General features: G+C 35.4%; 1 protein-coding gene across 10 annotated transcripts in view; it reads left to right on the top strand.

The window, feature by feature from the left end:
• Positions 1-24,128, top strand: part of LOC110378740 (apoptosis-stimulating of p53 protein 1) — a 262,519-nt gene that overhangs the window by 142,280 nt on the left and 96,111 nt on the right. For 2 of the 10 annotated variants that reach the window (XM_064038432.1, XM_064038430.1), the window contains exon 1: positions 8,496-8,856. The exons of the other annotated variants lie outside the window; for them this stretch is intronic. The gene's annotated coding sequence lies outside the window, so the exon portion shown is untranslated. Of the gene's footprint in view, positions 1-8,495; positions 8,857-24,128 lie in introns of those variants that run through there. 10 annotated transcript variants of the gene reach the window in all.

The raw sequence follows: 24,128 nt of genomic DNA, 5'->3' as shown, positions 1-24,128 counted from the left end.
GTTGATCTGCAAATTAAATGGCATCGCCGAAAAGACGTAGACGTTAAATTTTATGGCGCTTAAATTCGGCTTTGGATCTTTGAAGAGAACATTTGTTTTTTTCAATGAATTCAGTGAGTCGTTTGAAGAGATGAACATTAACTTTACGGTTACTTTCTCGTACGATCACTTAAGCAATCGCAATTGTAGATCTTTTCTATTTTTTTTGTGGTTATCATTTGTTGCAATGTGCATACATAAATGTGTTCATTAGCAAGTACATCGCTCACATAGGTAAACACTCATTTCAAGTTGGCTCTCAAGTTACATTACCTTCGTCACTAATTCAAACACGTTGAGTTTGCTCTAAGATCGCGTTGCATCTAATCAGTACCCATCGCGCATATGTTACTGTTTGTGTTTCGGATCTTTCATTAGTAGGTACAAGGTTCTACTAGGACTTCGTATTACGCGAAGTGGAAGGACCAGTCCATCGCAAATACTTAGTAGATTAGTTTACTTATTGGTGTAGGAAGTTTCGGAATATGGTTTGTACCAGTATTAAAATGAAGGTTCAAGAATTCTTTACATATTTTATACTACACATACAATCGAAGAAAATATTTCGTCGAAATATTTAAGTATATATTTTGTGCATAAAGTGTATAATTATTTACATATGTGTGTGTTTTAATGTGTTTCTTGTTGGCAACATTAAACATGCGAGGCGCTTCGATAACAACCAAAATGGAGTTCTAATGACATTTTAATAGTGGTTCAGGAAGCACTAATACCTTGATAAATACCAGTTCGATACTCGTTCGGTCAAACTACGGATTTATTTCATTTTAAACACAAAACCGTACATTTATGCACATTAATGATTCACTTGTCCGGAATAACGACAACGCAGCGTCGAGCGTTTATTCCAAGAGTAAAATAAAAGAGATTTAAATGACGCGCATTCATGAAAGATACTATTAAATAAATATCTGAAACATCCGACGTGAGTTTTGTTAGAGTCGGAATGTTTTATTATCTCACACTTTATGTTCATAAAGCATACCGGAGTCAGAATAGGGACATTAAATTAACCGCAGTGGTGGATACCGACTGTTCAAGCGAGTCGGTCCAAGCCAGACCGAGTTTAATCCCACGAGAATGTACGTTTAATCTAAAATTTATTAATCAGCACAATGTTAAGACTTCCTTCGTGTCTAATGGTATTGAATCGTCTTTATAATAAAGCAGCGAGTTGAAAAAACTAATATTTTTTAGTCATGCTTGTGTAAAAGCACACAGTGTAATGATGCGTAAAAAATACAGCAGGATGCACTTATAAAAGAAACTTCCTAAAAAATTGCATACCTGGTACGTTTTTGGGATGACTTGTTATTAATAAATGCAACGACTTTAACTTAATGAATAGTTAGGTATAAATTTTGAAAAATAAGCCATGGTGATGAGAACCGCGATGTTTTGTGTGCTGTATATTTGTGTGTGTTCAATAAATAAATTAATTGTAAATATTTTGCCATTCAAAAATTGACCAAAACACAAATCCCTTAAAAACCACAAAGGTCTTTTTAATAAAACAGACTGGACTGAATAGGCCGTCGGCTAAGCGTGCCTTTCAAAGAAACGAGGAAGTATAAATTAGGAGGGGGCGTGAAATTCCCCAGCTTGCTGTCAATCCATACAAAGACATGTATGACGGAATTAAAATTCCATCCAAATGGGCATTTAAACAGGCGTGGTGGTAGAGGTCGCTCCGTGTCTATGTGTGTGTTTCGCGTGTGTGCTTCTTATGTTCTTTGTGAAGCTTTGTATTGGGGAAACGATTTAAATTAAAGTCTTAGGGTAGATTAGAATTGTTTACGAGCGAGAACGTAAGAATTCTAAGGGTAGAATTTATTTTGACTGTAATCCTTGAGATTCTTGCTGGAACCCCTTAACCGTTGTTATGCTAAGCCAGATTGTGATAGGCCCTCTTATTTATTTAAAATTTTCCACATACGTACAATTTTTTATTCAAGAAATGGATCCGTACAAATAATATAGTACCTTTCTCCTGTCATAAATAGGGTGTAAAATATGTTCCTTTCAAATAAAATCATCAAAGAATATCTAGCATTTCCACAAGTGTCGGCCACACGTTAGGGTAAAGTATTTATCGCCAGTTTACTTGGAATCCTTTTAAGCCGGAGTGCACGTGTTATCGAGTCCTTTAAGTGGACCCGAAGACATCTTCTTACCATAAAGTTGTTGATAAGGGATGTATGTCAAGGACCTTAGGAATGTAAGGAATTCATCTTCACATTCTTGATAATTTCTCTAAAGTACTGTTATTATTTACCGGTTTTTATCACACAGGTATTCTGGTAAAACATTTTGTTTAACTTGACAGTCTTCTGTCTGTAATTTTGAGAAGTAGTTTTATTATCCCCTCGGGTGATGTGTATTACGGTTACTTGAACATAGGTGTAACTTTAGTCTGTGAAGTTTAAATTGGGCGTACCTACCTGTAGGCACGTTTTACTTACTAAAACTTTTATGATGTAACCGTATCTCTAACCTGATTTTAGACAAGTAATTTGCTTTATGTTTTGGATAATAATATTTGTGTGTAAGGGTCAGTTCACACCGAGACGCGACGCGACGCGACGATACTCAAAGAGGCCAATGATTTCGCGCTGTGCCGCGCTGCGCCGCGCGGCGTTGCGAGACGCATCGCAACGCCGCGAGGCGCATCTTTTAAAATCGTAGCAGGACGACGCCTCGCTGCGCAGCGCGAGGCGCAGCACCGCTCTTGCACGTCGCTCGTCCGGCGATGCACAGCTACGTCACGATACGTCGCGCTACGCCGCGAGGCGCCGCGCGGCGCCGCGAGGCGCAGCGCTGCGTGGTGCAACGTAATCTGAATTCTCACAATGTAATGTGTATCTTTTCGTGTAGTGAATAAAGTATATTCTGAGTCGCTCTGTGAAAAATGTGCGCGCAGCGTCGCGCCGCGTCGCGTCTCGGTGTGAACTGACCCTTACACGTATATACCTATATCTAATTTTATAAAGGTTGTTTGTAAGTTTGTTCATAAAGGTAATAAAATTGCTGTCGAATTTCCTTCAAGAGAAGTCGTGAACGGAAACTAGTCATAAATAACAGCGCACAGGTCAATACGATTTGCTACAAATGTAGGTTCCGTAGTTTCCGCACAAAGGGGATTCTGCACCGCAAAGGAAATAAATCACTATGTGACTCTATAGGGGATATTCCTGTCGAGGGACTGCAGCTGTCAAATAACTCCCAATCAATGACAAAACGTTGACCTCTCGATCTGAAATAGAAGAAATATTTTGATGGAGCTGTTTTCGATATGTCCTCAGAGATTTCAAAAATATTTTGTTACATTTTTTGACTAAATTTGCTTTGGTAACATGGCTGTTTTCTCAATATAAACGCAGATTTTGCTGAACAACGTCTACCTAACTTGTAGAATTGTCAAACGTCTCAGCACTTTCTTAGAGGTTGAATTGGGATAAAGTTACATAACAATAGCTCTCTTGGGCGCTGGACGCCAAATTCTAAAACATTTTTTGTGCCTTCGAAATTCCATCTTATTAACTTTAAGCAAAAAATGGGCAAAGGAAACAGTTGTGGGTCATCGGAGGCGTGGCCAAGGTAATATTCGTTGTTGTGTGAGCTCTTTAGTCTTTGCCCCCTAAAAAAAGATTCTACGTGTCTTCAAACGTAATTATTAAGAAGATTGATGATACAAGCGGAACGAATTTGTAGATCAATTTACAAACATTGGATAGATGAAAAATGCGAATATTTTATAGGCGGGTCAGGTTATAATGGACGTTACTGACTTAATAAGGCATTTGCAAGCTGAACTATACAAAAAGTATCAAAATACGACACGAGAAATCGTAGCCTTGCACATTATCACAACAGGGGTCTGAAAATTTAACTTTTATATTACTACTATGGCATTCATGGAATTTTATTACTCCTTTCTCACTTATCAGTTATTGTTCACATATTACCGAATATTTACATTTTTATTGGACTTTAAAGGGTCAATTTGTAACCAATTTTGATAGGTCACTTCTCTAATTCTATTAGTATTTAATGTTATGCCTCTAAAGACTACTTTAAAAGCACTAAAATCGAAAATGTATGAGAAAATGGAGGAACAGTTACTGAGAGTACCATTTATATTTGAATCTGTATAATTAAATACAGATAAAAACTTTTCGACCGTTTCATTTACATAATTATAGTATAGACCTGTCCTTTATTGAGTTCTAGAGTTCGCACTAGAATTAGGTAATTGTTTGTTAACTGTGTAAGTAGGTACTGCGAAGTAAAGAATACATAAAAGTAATTATTTAGATTTGCCCTCCAACGAATCACTCTTTTACTCTAAGGTAGGCTGTAAGAGAACCCAGCACTGAGTTAAGCTCGCCGTTGAACATGATCTCTGTGCTTTAAGTGCATCAAAATATATTTATAAATGCAATAAAGAATAATAATAATCAGCATTAATTAAAAGATCCGTGCCTTCTAACAAAACTAATTAAAATAAATCATATATAGTGTACAGCATTAATCTTACCCACCTTTACTTAAGCCACGTCAGCTGACCAGAATTACGGGCACCTTATCTACACCTATTCGTTATCAATTACAAGACGTAGCATAGTAAAAGGTCCCTTCGTAAATCGCGTGTGATATCCCCATGTTTGCAGGTCATTAGGGGACCGGTCTGATCTTTACATTTTCACGACATCCCCTCTGACGCCCTTTTGACACCGACGAATTATCCCTTGGCGTGTCAACACGTCGTGTAAACATTGCATGTTTTATGTTTATGCTAATATTGAAAGGAGTTTAAAGACGTTTGCGCTTACATTGATCGGTGTTAAGACTTCTTGAGATGTTTTTGATTTTATTGACAGTGTCAATACGGTAAATGAATCACAGGAAGAGTTTGTGAAAGAAAATTAAGAGTTAGTAAGATGTATATTTATGTTAATAATATTCTCGGCTTATTGCACGTATTTAGGCTTCATTTAATATTGCCCTCCGAAATAATGTTGTTAATACCCTTTTCCTAGAATGATGATATTGTTGATAGCATTACAGTTTATCATAGAACTCTAGAAGAAAATTACTTTGATGGAAAGATGACTTTTAAATAAATTACCTGTGTGGGTTTTTTTTGAAGCGGGATCGTAATGTGTTGATATTTAAGTCTCATTACGAAAAAATAATGCTGTAAAGATTGGTTTATAGATGACGTAGCTAGAAAGGGTTAAGTAAGCATAAGATACTTGTAAGCAACTTATATTGGTTTTCCCATGTTTAGTTTATGTAAATTAAGTAGTCTTATAGTTTACCATAACACAGTCGAACTTCATTAGCTTAAAGGGAAACATTTCGGCCACATTTAATCCGCGGATTAAAACTATAACACTATACAATAATATTTGCAAGGTTTTGAGAAAAAACATGTCTAAAGCCTTCTTATTTACTCTAAGTACTTAGCAAGACCACTTTGGGACCGCCGGATATCAATATGCCAAAAAGATATATGCTACGAAGAGTACTTACCTAAAATCTAGAAAGGACCTTACATTACAATCGTTTGTATGTTTCTACGCAACAATTCCCAAGAGCTACTCGGTTTCGCTATATATTACAAACCGTGGGGAATAAACTCTACAAAGCTTACCTTTTCTATCTAAATACACTTTATTTTCCTCACCCCTATCAAAAGCATCACTACAGAGAGAAAAACAAAAGCAGTATGTAGTTCTAATACCAACTTCATCATTGGCTGTTCTTAAGTTTAACCTGATTAAAATACTACCAAAAGTCTTCCTCAAGTGTATGTAACTTATATTAATCTATACTCACTTTTACCTTATAGCTAAAGAATTTGTTAGTTCATGATTTTGTTTGTTGATTTTAACGCGTTAAGCTTAGGTCTAATTTAAAACCATCCTTCAGTGACAGATAGCTCGATCGAGGACGGCTATTATAGGCCTTTTATCTGGGGTGCGAGGTACATATTTCCCACGGGACACAAGTGACACCTCTGAACCTAGTTAACAATATTAAGATAGGTACACTTCAACAATTCAGTAAGCATACATCATCAGTCTGACGTCAAGCCACAAACGCTATCACAGGCAATCCGAGGCTCGTACCCCGCACTAAGTATATTATATATGTTGAATTACTGCAGCCCACATTCTTGGCGACATGCCACGTGGCTCGCTGTGACATGAATACCATACTTGTGACAAGCTTTCAAAGTATGAGGCAATTATAAATTCCAGTTGAGTTCACCTTTGACTTGCATTGGATTTTTGGATTGCAATTGGAGCATATTGTCTTAAGATAGCGCAGAGTTTCTGAATTTCAGACGATGCGACGTAGAAGAGTTGAGCGATTTTTATATTTTTGCTTTCGTAAATGTTGAAGCAGAACGTCAGTGGTGATAAAGTTTTTAATTCAATAGGATTATATAGCAGAATATGGACACTTACAAAAAATATATATACTTACCATGAAGGCATAACATCCGATACAACTCTTAATGTAAACACAAACTTATGCATTCACCTTTCAAACCAATGTTTTAATTTTCACGCTTTCAACTCATTCACGAAATTGAGATCTACGATGCAACAGTCTTTGTGTCAGTGCTTTGTTTTAACTTACAATAAATCTTTTGTCGGAATTAATTACGCTAAATTGCTTAATTCCAAGGGACTGTTCAAATCCTCATTTTTGAACTCGATAGAGAAAACGTTTTTCGTTCTTCTTTTGTCTGTCGGAAATAAGTTGTTTTTGAAAACAAATTAAAGGCCTTTCTGTTTTACCTAAAATTATTTTCTGTACCAATTACAATGTTTCTTTTACTATCAATAATTATTATTTCCAAGATTGACGTGTAATCAAAATATTCCCATGCTTACAGTGAAACGAATTCCGTAGCGTTGATATAATCCTCTCCCGCAATCTGTCACATAAATATGTCACGGAAGGTCGCAAATTTACGACAGGTGCAAATAAAGAGATGCCACAAATACCTCAATGAATAAAGGCAACATGCTTCTTTTTGGGCGGCGGACCGCGTCTCAGAGTGGCGGCCGACCAACTTCATAATAACATATTTTATGCATCGATAAAGCCCTTATCTGGAAGCGCCCTTTTCTCAATAGCACATTCTTGACCGTCTAAAAGATACAAAGTGCAAAGTTATTTTAGTGATCTTAGACCTTCGCTTTGTGAATTTACGGTTGTTATTCGATTCCCTGTCTGCGGCGGAGGTATCTGATTTACGGCCAGGTGGGGGCTCTCGTCGCTCGCCACTCTTCCATTCAAAGCTTGCACAAAGTGGGACACCTTTAGATTGGCGGTCTCCGATGAATTCGCTCCATTTCAACGTCAACTCACAGATTCGTAATTCTTTTTGTGGACAACGGTCAAGCGTGGTGACAGTCTGTAATTTAATTTCATGCTTTTGTCTTCTTAGGTACGGAGTTTCATTAATATAATTTGCGCTATCACATTATTTAATGACATTATATATTGGTTACCTAGAATGTTACGGTTAATCAAAGGTTGATGTCATAACATTCGATGCTTTGACCAAACCATGCGTTTGCAAAAAATGACAAACAAATACCGACAAGTCTTCGACGGCGTATATTATTCAAACAGATATCAAAACTTCCTTTCGTTTCTCGTATCTCGCCGATTCAGCGTCATATGAATTCAGTATTCAGTGCGAAGTTGAGTGAACGCCTACAGCACTCGGACGAGCACCGGAGACTTTTATTGGAAATCGACGCTCTACGAAAATGCATTTCAAGAGGTAATACGAAAATAGTTTTATTGTTAAAAATAGTTAATGCATTCTGTGAAAAAAACCTTTTAGAGAGACAAACGTATAGCGACTGTATTTATTCAAACCAAAGCGATACTCGCGTCCGCACACCGGAGTTAACTCTTCACCGCTAAAGTAAATATTTGATTCGAAATATTGGACACAAGGTCTCTATTTCTCGACCGAAATGTCAGCTGCAGCAACCACAAGTTGGAACATATTCGTGAACTTACTAATAACATGTTGTGTTGAACGTCGGCTCAGTTATGATGAACAACGTTTAATTATCTCGGTGCTCCCAGCTCTAAATGCTAAGAACACGGAAGATAATTACGGGGGTGGCAGATAAATGAATTCCAACAAGTGCTCCAGCACAATACAGGTAGCGCATTCCGGCTGGCGGCCTCGTTTACAGCCGTACATAAACAAAGGCCCAAATCTAAGGCACAAGTAATTATGGAACGTGCAACACTTTTTACATTCTTTGCTGGATTTTTTTCCTGTTAATGTGTGCATTTTTTAGAATGAGGTGTTGGGGACGAGGGATGGGGGGTGCACACTAGCTTTCATTCTGTCGTCGTCCTCCGGCGAGTCCGTCTGCGTCAGTTCAGTAGCTTCGAGCCCTTGGTAAGGGGTGGTCGCGCGCTCTCCCGCGATGCCGCAATACGGCCTGTTCCGATACATCCGTGTATTTTAGTGAAGTTTTCTTTTCCCAGACATTTTTATGTTATTTGGATTATGCGTGCGTTTACAAATTGGCTGGAAACCTTGATGATTGTTTACAACGGGGACTTCTTTGACCTCGATTTTCTTATTAATTTGACTTTGAAGAAGTTATTTGTTGATAAAAGATTTTCATTAATAATCTTTTTAAATTAAATCTGTGAGGGTCCACTGGGTGGAATGTATTTAATTTGAACGATACGTTCTTTGTAAATAAAAAAATCTAAGCATAATGTAAATAGGCGAAATTTGTAAGTATATTGTATAAGTTAAGCCGTGTTTAGGTCATCATTTGCGCGTACCTGTGTTTTTTTCACACGATGTGGGCCGCTTTGGTTACAGCTGTTTTTTGTTTGAACCCTTGAGTTCAAGTTTCTATGAAGTTGCGGCAGGTCAATGAGACTCTCTCATCTTGTGGCCATGTGTTTCTACTTAATTATCTATGAGTAGCTGAGTCAATTTTAAAGGCGAATGACTTTTGACGTAGGACATTTTGATCGCTAAGAATACTTTTCCAAAACTCCACACATATTTGATTACGTACATTTAAGCATAAGTTTTCATAAATATATCTTTTTTATTTATACCAGTCGCAAGCCACAGACTTCCAATATGATTGACGTTTGTTATGATGGTTTCATACATCCAGAATTTGATCATTTAACGAGAATCTTACAATGTTTATTTATGATTCACACCGTATTCCCACGGGTTCAAACCGGTTAGGTTTACATGAAGCAAATAAATCGTTCAGAAGTTATGCTTAAGAAACATACACTCGATAGTTTATCTGTGACCGCAATTCATCGCTGTGGTTAACATAAGGATTTCATATCACGTACCAAAGATGTTTCTAGAAGGTTCAATGGCGCAGAAAATATTTGCTAAGTTCTTGAGAAGTTTGCAACTTAGGCGGAAAGTACTAAATAGTTGTTTGGTTTCAAATTGGTGCTTAAAGATAACTTTGACTGAAGAGGCTAAGGGGTAAACGTTAAGGGTGAACTGACTTGTTAATTTTCAATTTTCCGCTGAAAATCTGTCTCGAATACTAGGCAAAATATAATGGTATGATTTGTTAATAACGAGACGTTTTTTTTGCTATTAAAAGTGCTAACATTTCAGCATTTTAAACTTTAAAATTTTAATTTAAGTTCCCAAATATTTGTTAGGTATTTAAAATAAAAATAGCATGGTCAGTCAGGTGGTTGTTATAAGCTTCTGTACTGCATGTATCGAAAAGTCACAAAATATAATTTTCAATGCTACGGTGTCACCCAACACCGGTTTCTAAGAAAATAAAATGTTAAGAAAAACTTGTCCAAGTTTGAACTAGGAAAGCGGTATGCTCATTTCCAGCGAGAAATGTATACTTGGACGATTTGCGTGGGAATATTCACAACCGGTCTCCAATTTTGTCGTCTACCTATATTTATTTTGAGAATACAAAATGTTTCTTTATTTGAATGTCACTATGAGAATCGTATCATGGCTTATGAATAACTTATTAAAATTGAGAGATACAAAGTACAACTTCAAGGATAATTGATTACTTTTAAGGTAGTTGTTCAAGAATAGAAATGGTTAAAATTTCATGGTCATCACTTTAAGCGTTTACTATATCAAGTTTAGCTATCAATTGATAAACTTCAACTCAAATAAACGTTGTAAATGCATTCCTATCCAATGTCCATTCAAAAACAAAGATTTTACTTTAATTCTGAAACACAAAAAACTGATTTCGTAACCACAAATCGCTTATTCAAAACTGCAAAGACATTTGACGATCTATCATTGGCCCCATACCTCTTGTCTGTTCTCCCATAGACTAAGAAATGGTTTCAAATGACCTTCTAAACATACCTGAAACTTTTTACCACATTTGTCAACTTCGCCATAGTTGTGGCCAGTTAGAAAAAAGGTTTTTATGTCCAAAGAATATCGGGACGATACCATACCATAGGGGTTGCGTGAATGCACCTGTGACAATCATGACCCTTAATTCAGTGTTTATTTTGTATGTTATTGAGAAACCGAATTGCTATTTATGGTTGTTTGTTTCGCAAAGTTTTTGTTTGGAAATGTTTATAAATAACAATGAAGTACGAAAAGTTTTTGGGTTATGCAAACTCTTTCGAATATAGCTTTTGATTATATACTTACAAGGTTTTCGAGAAGGAAACTCGGTTATGGGTTATTTTGGTTGCAACAGTTTTTTATCTTAATTTTTTGTGTTTTAAACTTGGAGTACCTTCATAAGGCGAGAAGTGAAAACCCTTTACACTTTACAGAGGAAAACATCAATAAAGCTCATTAACCACAGTACCCGCGATCATAACCAACATAAACCATTAAAATTATATCACTTAATAAGTCTAAACCGCCCCAAACCATAACTTAAACTGCTATAATCCCTTTATAGTCCATCTGATAAATAGCCCATGTTAAACTTAATTAGCAAAACACAGTTTATTAATGTCCTACCATATCTTATTGGGCCTTGTGATTGCAATTTATTACTTCTATCATAGCTTGACTTGTTTCTGGTTACTGGTTTAAACTAACTGTAACTAAACTATGGATAATAGTTGTTTACATGGAACTTGTGATCAGCATTGATTGACTAACTGTGTTGAATTAATTACTTGAAGCGATTAATGATGATCCATTGTGTGATTGTCGAGTGTTCTTGTGAGGTGAAATTGAGGACACGTTTACTATGTCACCGGAGTAATTGGGATTGCATGACGTAGAAATCTGTTCTATCTAAAGCTAGATCTAGTTCAGTATTTCCTTCAGACTACTATTAAGGCGATCAGTCAGGCTTACGGTGTTCTCACGTAGACATTTGGTGTAGCCTTGCTCTGTATTCGTAGCAAGTTTCATTGCTCGTGTTACGAAAAAATGGTTTCCATTTGCTACGAATTTCGTAGTCTCTTCGTAGCACGAATGCGCTCATTATTTATTGTAGTCGATAAATATATTGGCTTCAAACATTTCATGGGTTATTCTTAGCTGAGTATGACTCACCATTAATTAAAATGACGTAGCTTACTACGCGATCCTCAGTACAAGTAAGGTGATAAGACCGATCCATTTTGTTGTAAGGACGGGGCAAAGTATTATGTTTCCATCGACGTTAAGGCTCGTAACACCAGTTTATATTATAGCAGTTTTGCATCCGACACTCCTGTTAGCGTTTGTAAATAAGCAAGGAGGGTGTTTTCATAAAGGATGGGCGTGTAAACATCTACAAACGTCTTTCCTAGATTTAATGTGCGGAACTTATTTATTTAGGATAGTGTTTGCTTACTGAAATGTCGCCCTGACCTAGCTTTTCATCTCGTGGAAAAATTCCGAATGACATATCAATACAATAAGAAATACTTCTAGAAATTTCTATTAGTAGGATTGCTAAACATAGTGATTAGATAACAAGTTGTTAAAAAGTCTTAACTGTCTTTAACTAACGTATCTTAAAAACGCAATCTGCTACTTAATGATATTTTTGTGACGAAAAAAAGTAATCAAAATTTATATTAAAAATCAATAAAAACTCACTGGTCCATATGATTTCAGAATATTCCAGCTTTAATATGACAAAATAAATTCCTTTGATAATAATCAAATCAGTCAAATACAAATAACTTTCATGAAAAAGTTGTCAATAAAAATCATCGTCGACAATATGAAAGCATTTCGAAAGAGCGAGTAATATTCAAATTAACTATTTTCATTGGGACTCTGTATTTCAATGAAAACGATATAAAATAAAACGGTTGAGTTAATTTTACGCGGTGTATTGAATAGCTGAAACATTTCGGGCTGAACAATCATTATGCCAAATAGGTTTGCTATGCTAAAATAGGCCGTACAATTTGTATGAGCTGGCTGGCTTACATAGCTTTGTTCACAATGACTATAGAAACCTCTCTGCTGTCATAATCAATGCTCTAATAAACCTCATTTGTGATTGAATAGTCAAATACAGATAGGTAATAGTTATATTTGGGGTAGGATTTTATGTTTTCAAAAAATGTTCCCTGATAAAAAAAAATTGAACGTAGGTATTTGTGTCTGAACCTAAAGCAGCTGAACTTTTTCATACTGTAATATTTAGTACATGTATTTCGGATTCAAGTCATATCAAGCTTGGAATAATAAAATTCTACGCGTGTATCAACAATTCTTACTTCATATCAACCATCCATAAACGCTATGATAGCGTACATTGTGAAAATATATGCGACACTATTCTCTATGTAGTTTGCTTTCCTATGTATAGAAAATCGATTCTTTTTTAAGAAACACCACTTTCAGTGTTACACATAATATAATCTTCAGAATCGGAGAGTAAAAGTTGTTCCCGTACGAGCGAAGATAGACAAATCCCTCTTTTACCATGTATGTAGTTGCTATATTTATTCGCACAGTTTACTTCAGAGCTTACTTATGCGAAACATTCGTAAAGCGCAAGATGACACATACACCCATTATGTCATAGTGTGAAAACTGCGAGGCACACATCCCTCGCAGTATTCTTTTGGTTTGGACTATGTTAAATTATAAGACAATTTAACATTTGAGTTTGTAAGATGTGGATTTCCTTTTAAATCCACAACAGTCTTAATAGCTAGACTATAAAGCAAGATCCTATGTCTATCAAACTGAAAATGTGATGTAATCTCCGCTTCTGTATAAACGTTAGTATGTATAATATTTTGAACCCCACTTATACTTCAAGTACAGGCGCGGCTTAAAGTAATTATTCTGAGTGTAGAGCTAACTACATAGAACAATGTCTGTAAGTACGTCTACTCAAACTGAGCTTTGACGTAGACAATAAAATGTATAACAGCTATCGTCTAAGTTAATATTTCCTTTAGTGAATAATGCCTCTGCTTAATTAAATTACGGACCGGAGCAAACATTAATAATTATTTCTCTAATTATGACGGCTGAATGGAGCCCAATGTTACTTAAATTGTTGTTTCTACGCGAGTGTAACAAAGCAATAATACCGTTAAGTATTTATTAGGAGGAAAACGGTCATGAAGGCCTTAACTTTTTAATTACAAGACATAAAATGTCCACTATTGAAGACAGGCCTAGCGACAGAACAAACGGTCGCCGAGACACCGTTTCTGTGCGATGTTATTTTCATTTAAAGTTTTATTATTCTGTTTATGTTGAAATTAATTGTAAGCTGTGTAATTAAAGTATGCATTAACAAATAGGAAATAGTTGCAATAACTTTTGACAGTACATAACTTTTGCTCAAATATAACTTTTGGTACACCTTTGGATGGCCATCGCAGTAACACGCAGTTACGAAAGAAAATCCTTATAACAAAATCAAAAGTCAAGAATAGAATTATGAGTACTCCTAAAGAGAGAGATACTTTATTATTACACAATACGGTCGTTATTTACTTACTTTGTTAGCCGTAACTTCATTTTGAGTCCAAGCACAAAGATATAGGAATACTAAATAAATAATAACCACCGGTATCCCAATGGCCGTGGGCTGCAATAAATTATTTTACATCAGTTCAATGTTTGGCCTTGATATTTTAGTCTAGACTAGATCTAGTAAATATATTAGATTGTCGTGTTGTCTTTGTTCTAAATATCTGGTAGATAACCGGCCTAACGCTGAGGATGCGGATGTAAAGTTAATAAAGGACCATTGGGATTTATCTTGACAATGAGTCTTGCAACATAGAGTACATCCAACTCTGACAATGCCACCGACAGGCAAAAGTAAAAAAAATAGGTGAATATACTTGTTAAAACTGTTCCCTAATATTGTGAATGGGTATCTTGTAAGCATATACTTACTCAAATATTTCATTTTATAAGTCATTGTCAGTTATTTCGGGAATTTCAATTAATTTTCAGTTAAAATAGCCGCTGTCATTTTTAGAAAGTGCTCTGTTTTTAACTGTTACAAAAATAAAGCGATTCGCTTCCCGTGTGGTCAAACTGATGGATTTGATCAGATGATGGAGCAATTGTAAAATGGATTGGATTTAATAAATAATGCTTTTTGAAGCACCCATCTGTTTAAATGAAAGATCTTAGTGTAGACTGTCTTAGAATGTGTATAGGGACAAGCTACACTAGAAATAGAGAACAGGATGATACATTTTGTCGGTCAGAAACTTTCATAAAACTTTCTCCGTGGTATTTACCCACAATATAAGCTAAATGACTTTAGTTTGGGGTTGCTGAGACCTAAGATCAATAAAATTTTATTGGGTCGCATAAGGTTCGCGTGACAACCCTGACCGTACCACAGGGTAGAAAGGACTTATGTACCAGTAGTTTAGGCTTATGTAATAAATGTTGTCTGTGCCCTTCGGTGGGTTATATTTCGTAATTGACGTATCGCGAATAAATGGAAAAGAAAACATTCGTGTTTATTTTCCCTGGCCAACTACAAGCAAAATAAATGTTAACAATATCGAACGAAGCTATTTGTTTTTTCAATAAATTGTATCAGTACGATATATGCGATAGCCTGGCTAAAATGAAAAGCAGTATTTTCTTATCTTTTTCGTTATTTGATATGAAGAAGTATGCGGTTTGTGCTACCGCAAAAACTAATACTTTTATAGTCCCGCTTGATTTATGGGGGCCCAGACAATATGTCATCCCTTTTTTCCCCAAAGCTCTTTGTCATAAAGATAAAATGTAACCTTCTAAGAATTATATTATGTGCTAAATACCAGTTAATTGTGCCATAAACTCCTCATAACTTTTCATTATATAAGAGGTTTTAAATGTTTTAATGAGACCGTTCATTTCGACGATGTCGACGCCTAAAGGAACGCAGTAACTATGTAGATGCCTACGTTTTTTATTTAATGAAAAATATTCCTATAGGTACCTGAACTATATTATAAAATCCGTAACATCGATCGTTATTGTAGCCACTAAAAATAATTATTTAAACGCTTCAAAAATCATCAATACCTCAAAAGTCCATCATTATTTACGGCAGAGGCTAAAATTGGTTAATTAATTAACGTGTGAACTGGACAGTTTATCGAACGTGCGAGTACTCTCGATATTAACGCGGCTGCCGTCCAATACTGATTGCCAGATTTGGTTGACCCGGGGGGATGAGCCGATGCGCCACCACAAAGTAACTATGTAAACCTACACTGAAAATGATCGTGTAACTAACTGACCTCCCGAGACTTTCCTGTACGAAGCTTTACATAATGAGATTTAAAGGTTGCCAGTTAGCTGTGAGAAAAGCCGACGTTAATCCTGCATTAAAACTTTTTGCTTAACTTATTTATAAGTGACGTGCTGCAGACTGGCCGTTGCAATTGCATCGCTGTTTTTTGTAAACTTCGCTCGCGAGCGTGCATTTTCAAAGTTTTAACTTAATCGGATGAATGCTAATGGATGGTAGCCATACAAAAACGTTATTGTAATGTGACAATGTATAGTAGTTATATGTATACAAAACGCCATTTTAAATTATGCCTATTGTTAAAACTGCTTTTGTTACATAATCTCATTTTATGCCTATCATCTTATTTCGCAGTCGGAACAGCGAATTCCGCGAATTAATTCATTCCACACGTAGACTATTATACTAAATCTTCCCCACATTCCTATCATACTTTACAGTTTAGAATCTGCATCCAACATTTCTGTTCACATCCAGTTTACCGACAATTTATTTGCACAGCAAAACATCCGTCAGTGTGCCCATAAACATCAAGTTAGCATTATTCCTTACGCTGACAGTCGCGTCGTTTTCCGTAAAGATATGGAAACAGCGTCCTATTACGTCCTATATGTGACGTGCCCCCGTGGGGAGACATACAACCGATCTATTGGATTTACATAAAAGATTCAATGAATTCGCAACAAGCTCATATTTGCGGTGGCACGTAGGTGCGTCCTGGCTTATCATTTTCTTATTACACGTGCGCCGATATTTCCAATATTGAAACCTTACATGGTCCATGTCTTGGTCCGTTCTTGTTTATATTTTTTGTACCTGTCTCTCTGAATATTTTTAGTCAAGCTAGCTTGCATTTCCTGGTACAATCTGCACATGTTGTATTGCTATTCGTGGACGCTTGATTGCTTTGATTCAAATCACAGATTGGAGACCAGCTTGTTTCATGCTATCAGATACATAGCCATACTATGTAATACGGCAGTACAGGATATAGTTTGTCCATCGTCATTTGCCGGTAACTTCTTTGTCAACTTCCCTTATGGCCTTTCATAATAAATTGATGGTTTTAAACTGGTTAGTTTTAGTAATAATTTACGTATATTATTGAATTACCTAAGTCGTGAAAGTTTCATAACTATAATATGTCTACGATATGAAGCAACCTTCGAATTACATTATGTATTCTTATCGTGTCATTGAGGAAAATTGTATGTTTACAAATATTTGGTCTGGTTCACTCCCATTCAAGCTGTTTACAAACAAACAACATTTTTGAGACCCGCAAAAGATTACAAACATCCTCTTTTCACCGTCCTTTGCTTCAGTATCGGGTTAATGTTTTGAAATACCGAGGAAATACATGAAAAATAAAGGTAAAGAATTTCTGATGACTAATTGATTCCAATACTTTTACGAAAAAAATAACAAAGAAAAAGCATTGATCTTAATGAAAACCAATATTTTATATTAATATTCTTTCTTCATAGGCATTCTAGGATTTCGTACGCCTAGCAAATTTGAAACATACCTTTAATTTTATTATCTTAATCTAACGGAAGAACATTTTTATTCAGGCCTTTCTTTATTTTATCTTTTTTATTTTCACAACAAGAGTTAAGGGTGAACTTTCAGAATTCGTTTTATGTTTATTTACTCAAAAAAGTTTTAATCAAACGCAAAGTGGAAAGAGGTGTTTAAATTAAAAATGTAAAATCTTGAATGCCGCAAATCCTTAAATATTATAATCCTTCACGGCCAGGCGTTCATTAAACTTTTTTCAAATTATCTAAAGTCACTTTTTGAATGTTGTCGGTTTTTGCGTATACTCCTTTAGTAGTCACTTATTGTTCAATTCAAGACCCAAGTATTACGAGATGAAACGCATGTCAGAAGCCGTATTGTACAGATTTTTCTCCTTTCTGATAGCCCTTCAACTTCTTTCATCCGTCCTTGAGACAAGATAATAAATCTTCCAGAGAAAAGAGTAAAAGGCAAGGAACAAAAATGCGTCATGTAAACAACGAAGCACTTTGGGGGTCCCGCCGTAAGCCAAGTAAAAGGGGGTATTAACTTAATGATCCCTACACATCCAACAGGTATGATCTCGGTACACCACAAGCCAAATGTTTGGAAACATTCCTTTATATTTTCGAAAACTATTCTATTGATAGTGAAGAGTTATTATAGTCGATTAAAGCGTTGGCAAATACATTTAAATTCTCCAATTTAATTTTAATTTATATAAATGGTAAAATCTTCAACACATTTTCCGTAATGAGTTTTTAAAATAGTACTGAAGTTTGTTTTCAGCCACAGAAATAAGAAGCGGTGAATGGTGGGCGTTTTGGTTTGGTGTCGTTTTTGTAATCTTGTCGTTTTATAAAATACGGCTAATGTTCCTTATTTCTTCCGCATTTTAAGCACGCAATTGCCCAAATAACATAATCCGCAATATTCACAAAACCCGCAGCAGATGTCGCGTTTAACTTCATACATCCACATTAAAACTTCAGTACAACCGCTTTTGAAATCGCAACACGGCTAAGTCTTGCGACTTAAACTTGCAAGTATGCGGGAAGCCTGCTATTTGGGTCAGGATCAGACCATTCCATTGTCGTCCGTTGATCGCGTCAATGGATAAAAGTCGTATGTTACAGCCTTCTATAAGCACGTTTATATGAACGTTTGGATGAATGAATGCCCTTTCTCTGTTAGAAGTCGTAAACGGAGGGTGGAGTACAAACATTTGCTCTACTTTTGTAAAGTGATTTATTCTGAATGGCAATAGCGTAGTGTTAAACCTCGTGTTTCATTCATGCTGTGCAGATTTACATTTTGGAGTATGCTTGCGTGTGAGCATTTTCCTTACTTAGTAAGTGAATATTTTCTGAAAATCTGCGGAGCTAGCTTAACTTCATTATATCTTCAAAGTCTAGCCAGCTGAAAATTTATTTACAAAGCAAAGGCAAAACCTCAAAGGCTTTATAAATTACATATTAAAATAGGCTGCTTTCAGCCGAAAAGGATTCAGGAAGATTGTCAAATAAAGCTCTTAGTTGAATATCAAAGATTTTGTTGTTGTTTACTACTAAAACAATAGAGAAGATAATATTTTAGCTAGAGTAAATAAGTGAACAATATTCCAGGAAAATGTACAGAATTTTATGAAAAACATAATGTTGTGTAAACGAGGTTGACGGGTAGATGATTTTGGCATGCCGCTGAGTTATAACAATTTTTCCTTGAAGGTTACAAATGGTAGATAGTGACAGTGAAATTTTATCAGTATCGATGTCTCACAAGCGAGTCGTGCCCGGCGGAGCCGCGAGAGGCTCGGTAAAAGCTAGCCTCTTTGGAAAAGGGCAAGGTTCAACGTATTGAGTTATAAAAATTCGTGACCTTTAATTTCAGTAATTTTCTTCTGCTTATGTTTATGTTCCTCGCGTATTTCATTAAAATTGAGGACAGTCAGGATGATGTAAAGGCTAAAGATGTGTGTTTTTCTTGGAGTTCTGAAGGCATACATATACTTAAATTCTACTGAACTTGTTTTACAAGAATAGAAATCTAAAGAGCAGATTTAATAATTCTGCACTCTATAGTTTTCTTCGCAACGAAACAACGTTAACTATATTTTCCTTTCTCTTTCAAACTTTACTTTACAATAATTGTATTACTTACGTATAAAAGTTTGAAAGCTACTGGCATTATACAATTTTCCAGTAGCAAGCAACCTTTAAGTCTTCACGAGCGCCAATGGAGCGGAACATTGAAGCAAAGCTCGTTCAGTTAATTCTTGCTAAAGATGATATGACTTCAAACTTCTACTATGAAATATTTTACATTGTAACCTACTTGTTTATATAGGAAAAGTTTGTAGACCTTATTTTCATTTCACATAACTGAATTAACCTTTTGAAAAAAAGGAAATTAAAATGTAAAAGTTAATTATTGTAACCCAAAGTGAATTTCTTCTGAAACGAAATAAACATGAAAGTATAAAAAGTCGTTAATCTAAGCATCCCGGACGTCAGACCAAACAATGGATACCCTTAACTTCCGTATTTTCTGTCAGACAATCTCCGGTAGATAATCTTTATAAAATAAATCACGCTTCTTTAGACAATTCAGATTGGGGATAATTAATATTCAGTAATGAATCAGAGCAGCCTTCTGTTTTGTGCATTATTTAATAGCCTACATTTTGCCATAACCGCAGCCTGTATGTAGCAAAAATTTAATTTAGATTTAAGGGAAATTACCTTTAACGGATATCTTCCATCTGAATTGTTCGCGTAACTCAATTAGAGGTTTGAGCCAAAATTGATTTACGGCTGTTTAAAACTAAGCCCGTTTTCTATTAGATTATTGGGGTTTAATAGTCTTTAGATTATACATCGACCCGCACTATGCAAAGCGAATTATTTATCGAGCCTATTAGAGACTCGAAGTTATCAATAGGTGTATGCTTCGCAGAATTGTCTAAGGATAAGTAATTTATTGGCAATTGAGACTTGTTCATTGAAAGGGAATTGTTTAATATCTCACAATTGTTTTGAATTGAGAATTATTTTATTTCTCTCGGAATCTATTTCTCTGCTCGTGATAAATATCATGAGGTCTGGAATTTAATCTACCTCGCTATGTCAGACTGCTGGGCTATTGATATCTATCGATGTAATGTGGTTCTGTTTACTACTTCTTGGGCACTTCTAGATACCTCAAGATTAACAAAAAGTCATTTTTAAAGCTTTATATATTTTTATATTTAATAAAAATAATTGCATAATTTTTCCACAGAACTATTTACACAATTAAATAAGGCTCCGAAGTTTTGAACTCATAATTTCGTTAACAGATTAAAGTCATAAGTAATAAAGCAATTACGTAGATGAGTGAGAACTTGGTGCGGATTTATCTCATTACTGTGGAAGTGCCTGGCGAGATTACAGTTTAATAATAAATTGCTATTGTTTCATATGAAGTTGGAACAACGTGGTTTCATTACTCGGCTATGGTAATATTAGGTGATGGTACTATGAATGCCGTGGGGTGAGTGCAAGGCTGCAAGTAATGGAAATATTTTATTACTGTTGGGCATTTTATTTCTTCAGTTTCTCTCTTAAATAAGTAGATATAGTATATTATGGTTTTATATTCATTATCTAAACGTACCTTATATGTATAATTGTACCTAATAAAAACCAAAAACTTGACTTATTTAGTGTTATTATAGACAACAAAGTTGAATAAATAATTCAAGACCATCTTGTTACAGTGATGTAGTTAGTTACTTCAATTAATTATTAGGTATTCAACAAAACGCTGGCTACGTTCCTTTATTATTAATTCAAGAAACCCAAGAAATGGCGAAGTGACACAAACTCAATGAAAACTCAACTCTACACAAAACCAGAGTTGTCAAAATTCACTGGTGTCGCCCGAATTTATTCACTTGAAAACTTTTTCAATCTGATTAATTTATGAAATATTCCAATTACGCTCATTCTCTGAAACAGTGTGATAAAAATTTAAACTTGCTCTCAAGAAAATATTATATTGAGATAAAGTTTTGCCTTGAACATATTATTTATGAAACTCAATTTTGGCTTCGGGATTTACGAGCCTGATCTTACTTATATGTTTTAGCTAACGTACTACATTTTTATGACAAGGAAAAAACAATAAAGTTACTTTGAAAAGTTTCAGTATTAACGTAATATCCAATGCAACAAAGATTGCTTTTGCCTCCGGGGACTAAAATATCACAGCTTGAGCGTGATTCGAGAAGTTCCCATTAATTACATCTCTTAGTGTAAGGAAAATTGATAAATTAAACGTCCCTTCATAGAGGCAGAATCACATTCGGGCGACTCCTCAGTGTGGGTGTGATAATTAAATCTGTCTCTAATTGAGCGGGGATCGATGGCTGTTCATGAACATACTTGAACATGAACATTTACACTTCGAACTGTCACTTCGAACCTAGTGTCTCAGTATAAACAAAAGACAGTGTGAAGTTATGAACATTTGATCACCGCTTGAGAAACACCCACTCAAGAACATTATTAAATAGCATTAATACGATGTCATCTTTTCTAATTAATAATGTAACGGTATCTTCACATTATAAGTACCTCTTGGAACGTTGTAAATATCTGTATAATTAAACCTTCAATTAAAATTATCATTTTGCTTAATTGGAATTTTATCTTACGTAAATTAAGTTTATATACCTACATATAAAAACTGAAGAAATGGCTTGAAGAACAAAAAAGAGCACGCCTTTTTTAGACAATTGGTACGTTCACAAATTAATGTTTTCTATAATGCTATAGAAAAAAAACTATTTGATAACTATACATTATTTCAACAGAAAAAGTCAGGTCTTTCACAGGTCGGGAGACGCGGCTGTTCTGTGTTATACCTACATTGCTTAGTAATTTTATAAAATTCAATTTACGGCGTCGCTAAGCTCCACAAAATTTGTTTATTTTTAAAGACACCACGAAAGAGAGAGAAAATTAGAATTTTGTACTGAAAGCGGTATAGCTGGAAATAAATTTAAAATTTTTGCGTGAAATACTGCCACGTTTTCCATGCAATAACTTTCAATTAACAGGCGTTGCGCCGAGGACTAACTTTTTGTGATTGATGTCACAGTAAAAAATATTTCAGCGAAGTTACAAGCAATTTCACTAACCATTGTGTGAGAAATTCTTCTTAATTTTCCGCTAGAGCGTCGGGTTGAATAATAACGCTGTTTTAATGGGCTTTTCCTGGTCCTTTATTTCGAAAGTGAAGTGTTTCTACGAGTGAATCAATGGGATTTTCGCGAATGGACTTTTAAATAGAACTTCCAACGCATTAGTAGTCCGTCCCTATATAGTGGAGGACTAATGAGTTTTATTAAAAAAAATACTTCGTATATTCTGGAAGAAGTATAAAGTGGGTAATTTCCTATTCGAGAAACTGAAACTTGTTTCGCTCAAAACTAGTTGACACTGTATGATAGGTGATAGGGGAGGATAGGAAGTTGAGGGTGGAGGCGGGAGAATCGCTTCACTTCGACTTCCGAGCCTAGTTCCGATGTGGCAGTGTCGTGTGCCCTAAATGTGCGCACTTACTCTCGACAATATCTAACGTCAACCACGATTTTGGGGAGGTTAACAACTCTGCTCTTTATATACCTACTTATGAATCGTAGGCATATATTATTGGTTTTAAATATTAACTTAATGGAAAGTTTTAAACTTTCGAATAAACTTTTCTTACGTAAATCTCTCACATATTGTAAGTTTTCTTGTTGCATATGTTATGCTTTTCGTTTGTTTGATTAAATACGTGACGTTTTCCGCATCTTTCATCCGAAACTTTTACATATGATTTCTAAAAGATATTGCTCTTCTAGCCACTTAAAATTGAAAATAAAAAACTGCAGAAATTCTTAAATATTATTAAGATCTTTGTAACTGACCCAGAATCATAGCTCCATAGTGTATTACGAAATAAAGTATCCTGTGCATTTTATTTGCTACATTTTCCAGTCGTGGAAGTCCATTCAGTATTTACATTGAAATGTACAAAATTAAAGCGGCGATGGATGTTCCGACGTGGCTCCGCTGCAATATGAATGCCTTGCCTTATACTCGTGACGATTGTCAGCACTTTCAAATTAAATTTCTCAATATTATGAAACCTGAAATCACATTTCTCGGTGACGTTGCCATTGTACATATCCGGCGGTACATTTTGTGCATTTATTTTTTACCGCTTATAATGGCAGCCACGTTTATGTAGGATCCAGATTGCTATTATGGTGAACCAATTTAGTGCAATATATTTGACGGGCATAATATTGTTTAAATATTAGATAAAGCCTTAAATACTCAGTTTTTTTTAATATATTGAAAAACGGATAAGCTGATAAAAAATACAAGAGCAGTATACAGTAGTACCTGTGTGAAAATCGTTTACTTTTCCACGTTCAAGCTAGATCAAATAAGGCAAAAATTCTTGAATGCCTACATAGCCAGCGTAGTTCGTAGACTTAATATTAAGCATTCCGGCCACTAAAACCTGACCATACCTGGATATTTCGGCGAGCATAGAATTCTCTACGTGCAAATTTTGCATAGCACCGTCCACTTACGTCACTCTCACTTATCTAGAAAAGTTTTTCTATTTAAAGGCGGGGAATAGTAAAAGGATGGTGTAATGCGCTTACTCCCATTTAGTGCTTACCTTGAAGTGAGCAGAAAGAGTAAAAGTTTGCACATGCTTTTAACTGGGTAGTAAGGGGACAGACTACAACTACGG

Source organism: Helicoverpa armigera, chromosome 16, assembly GCF_030705265.1.
Source record: "Helicoverpa armigera isolate CAAS_96S chromosome 16, ASM3070526v1, whole genome shotgun sequence".
Taxonomy (NCBI): Eukaryota; Metazoa; Arthropoda; class Insecta; order Lepidoptera; family Noctuidae; genus Helicoverpa; species Helicoverpa armigera.
This window is presented reverse-complemented; position numbering and strand designations above follow the sequence as displayed.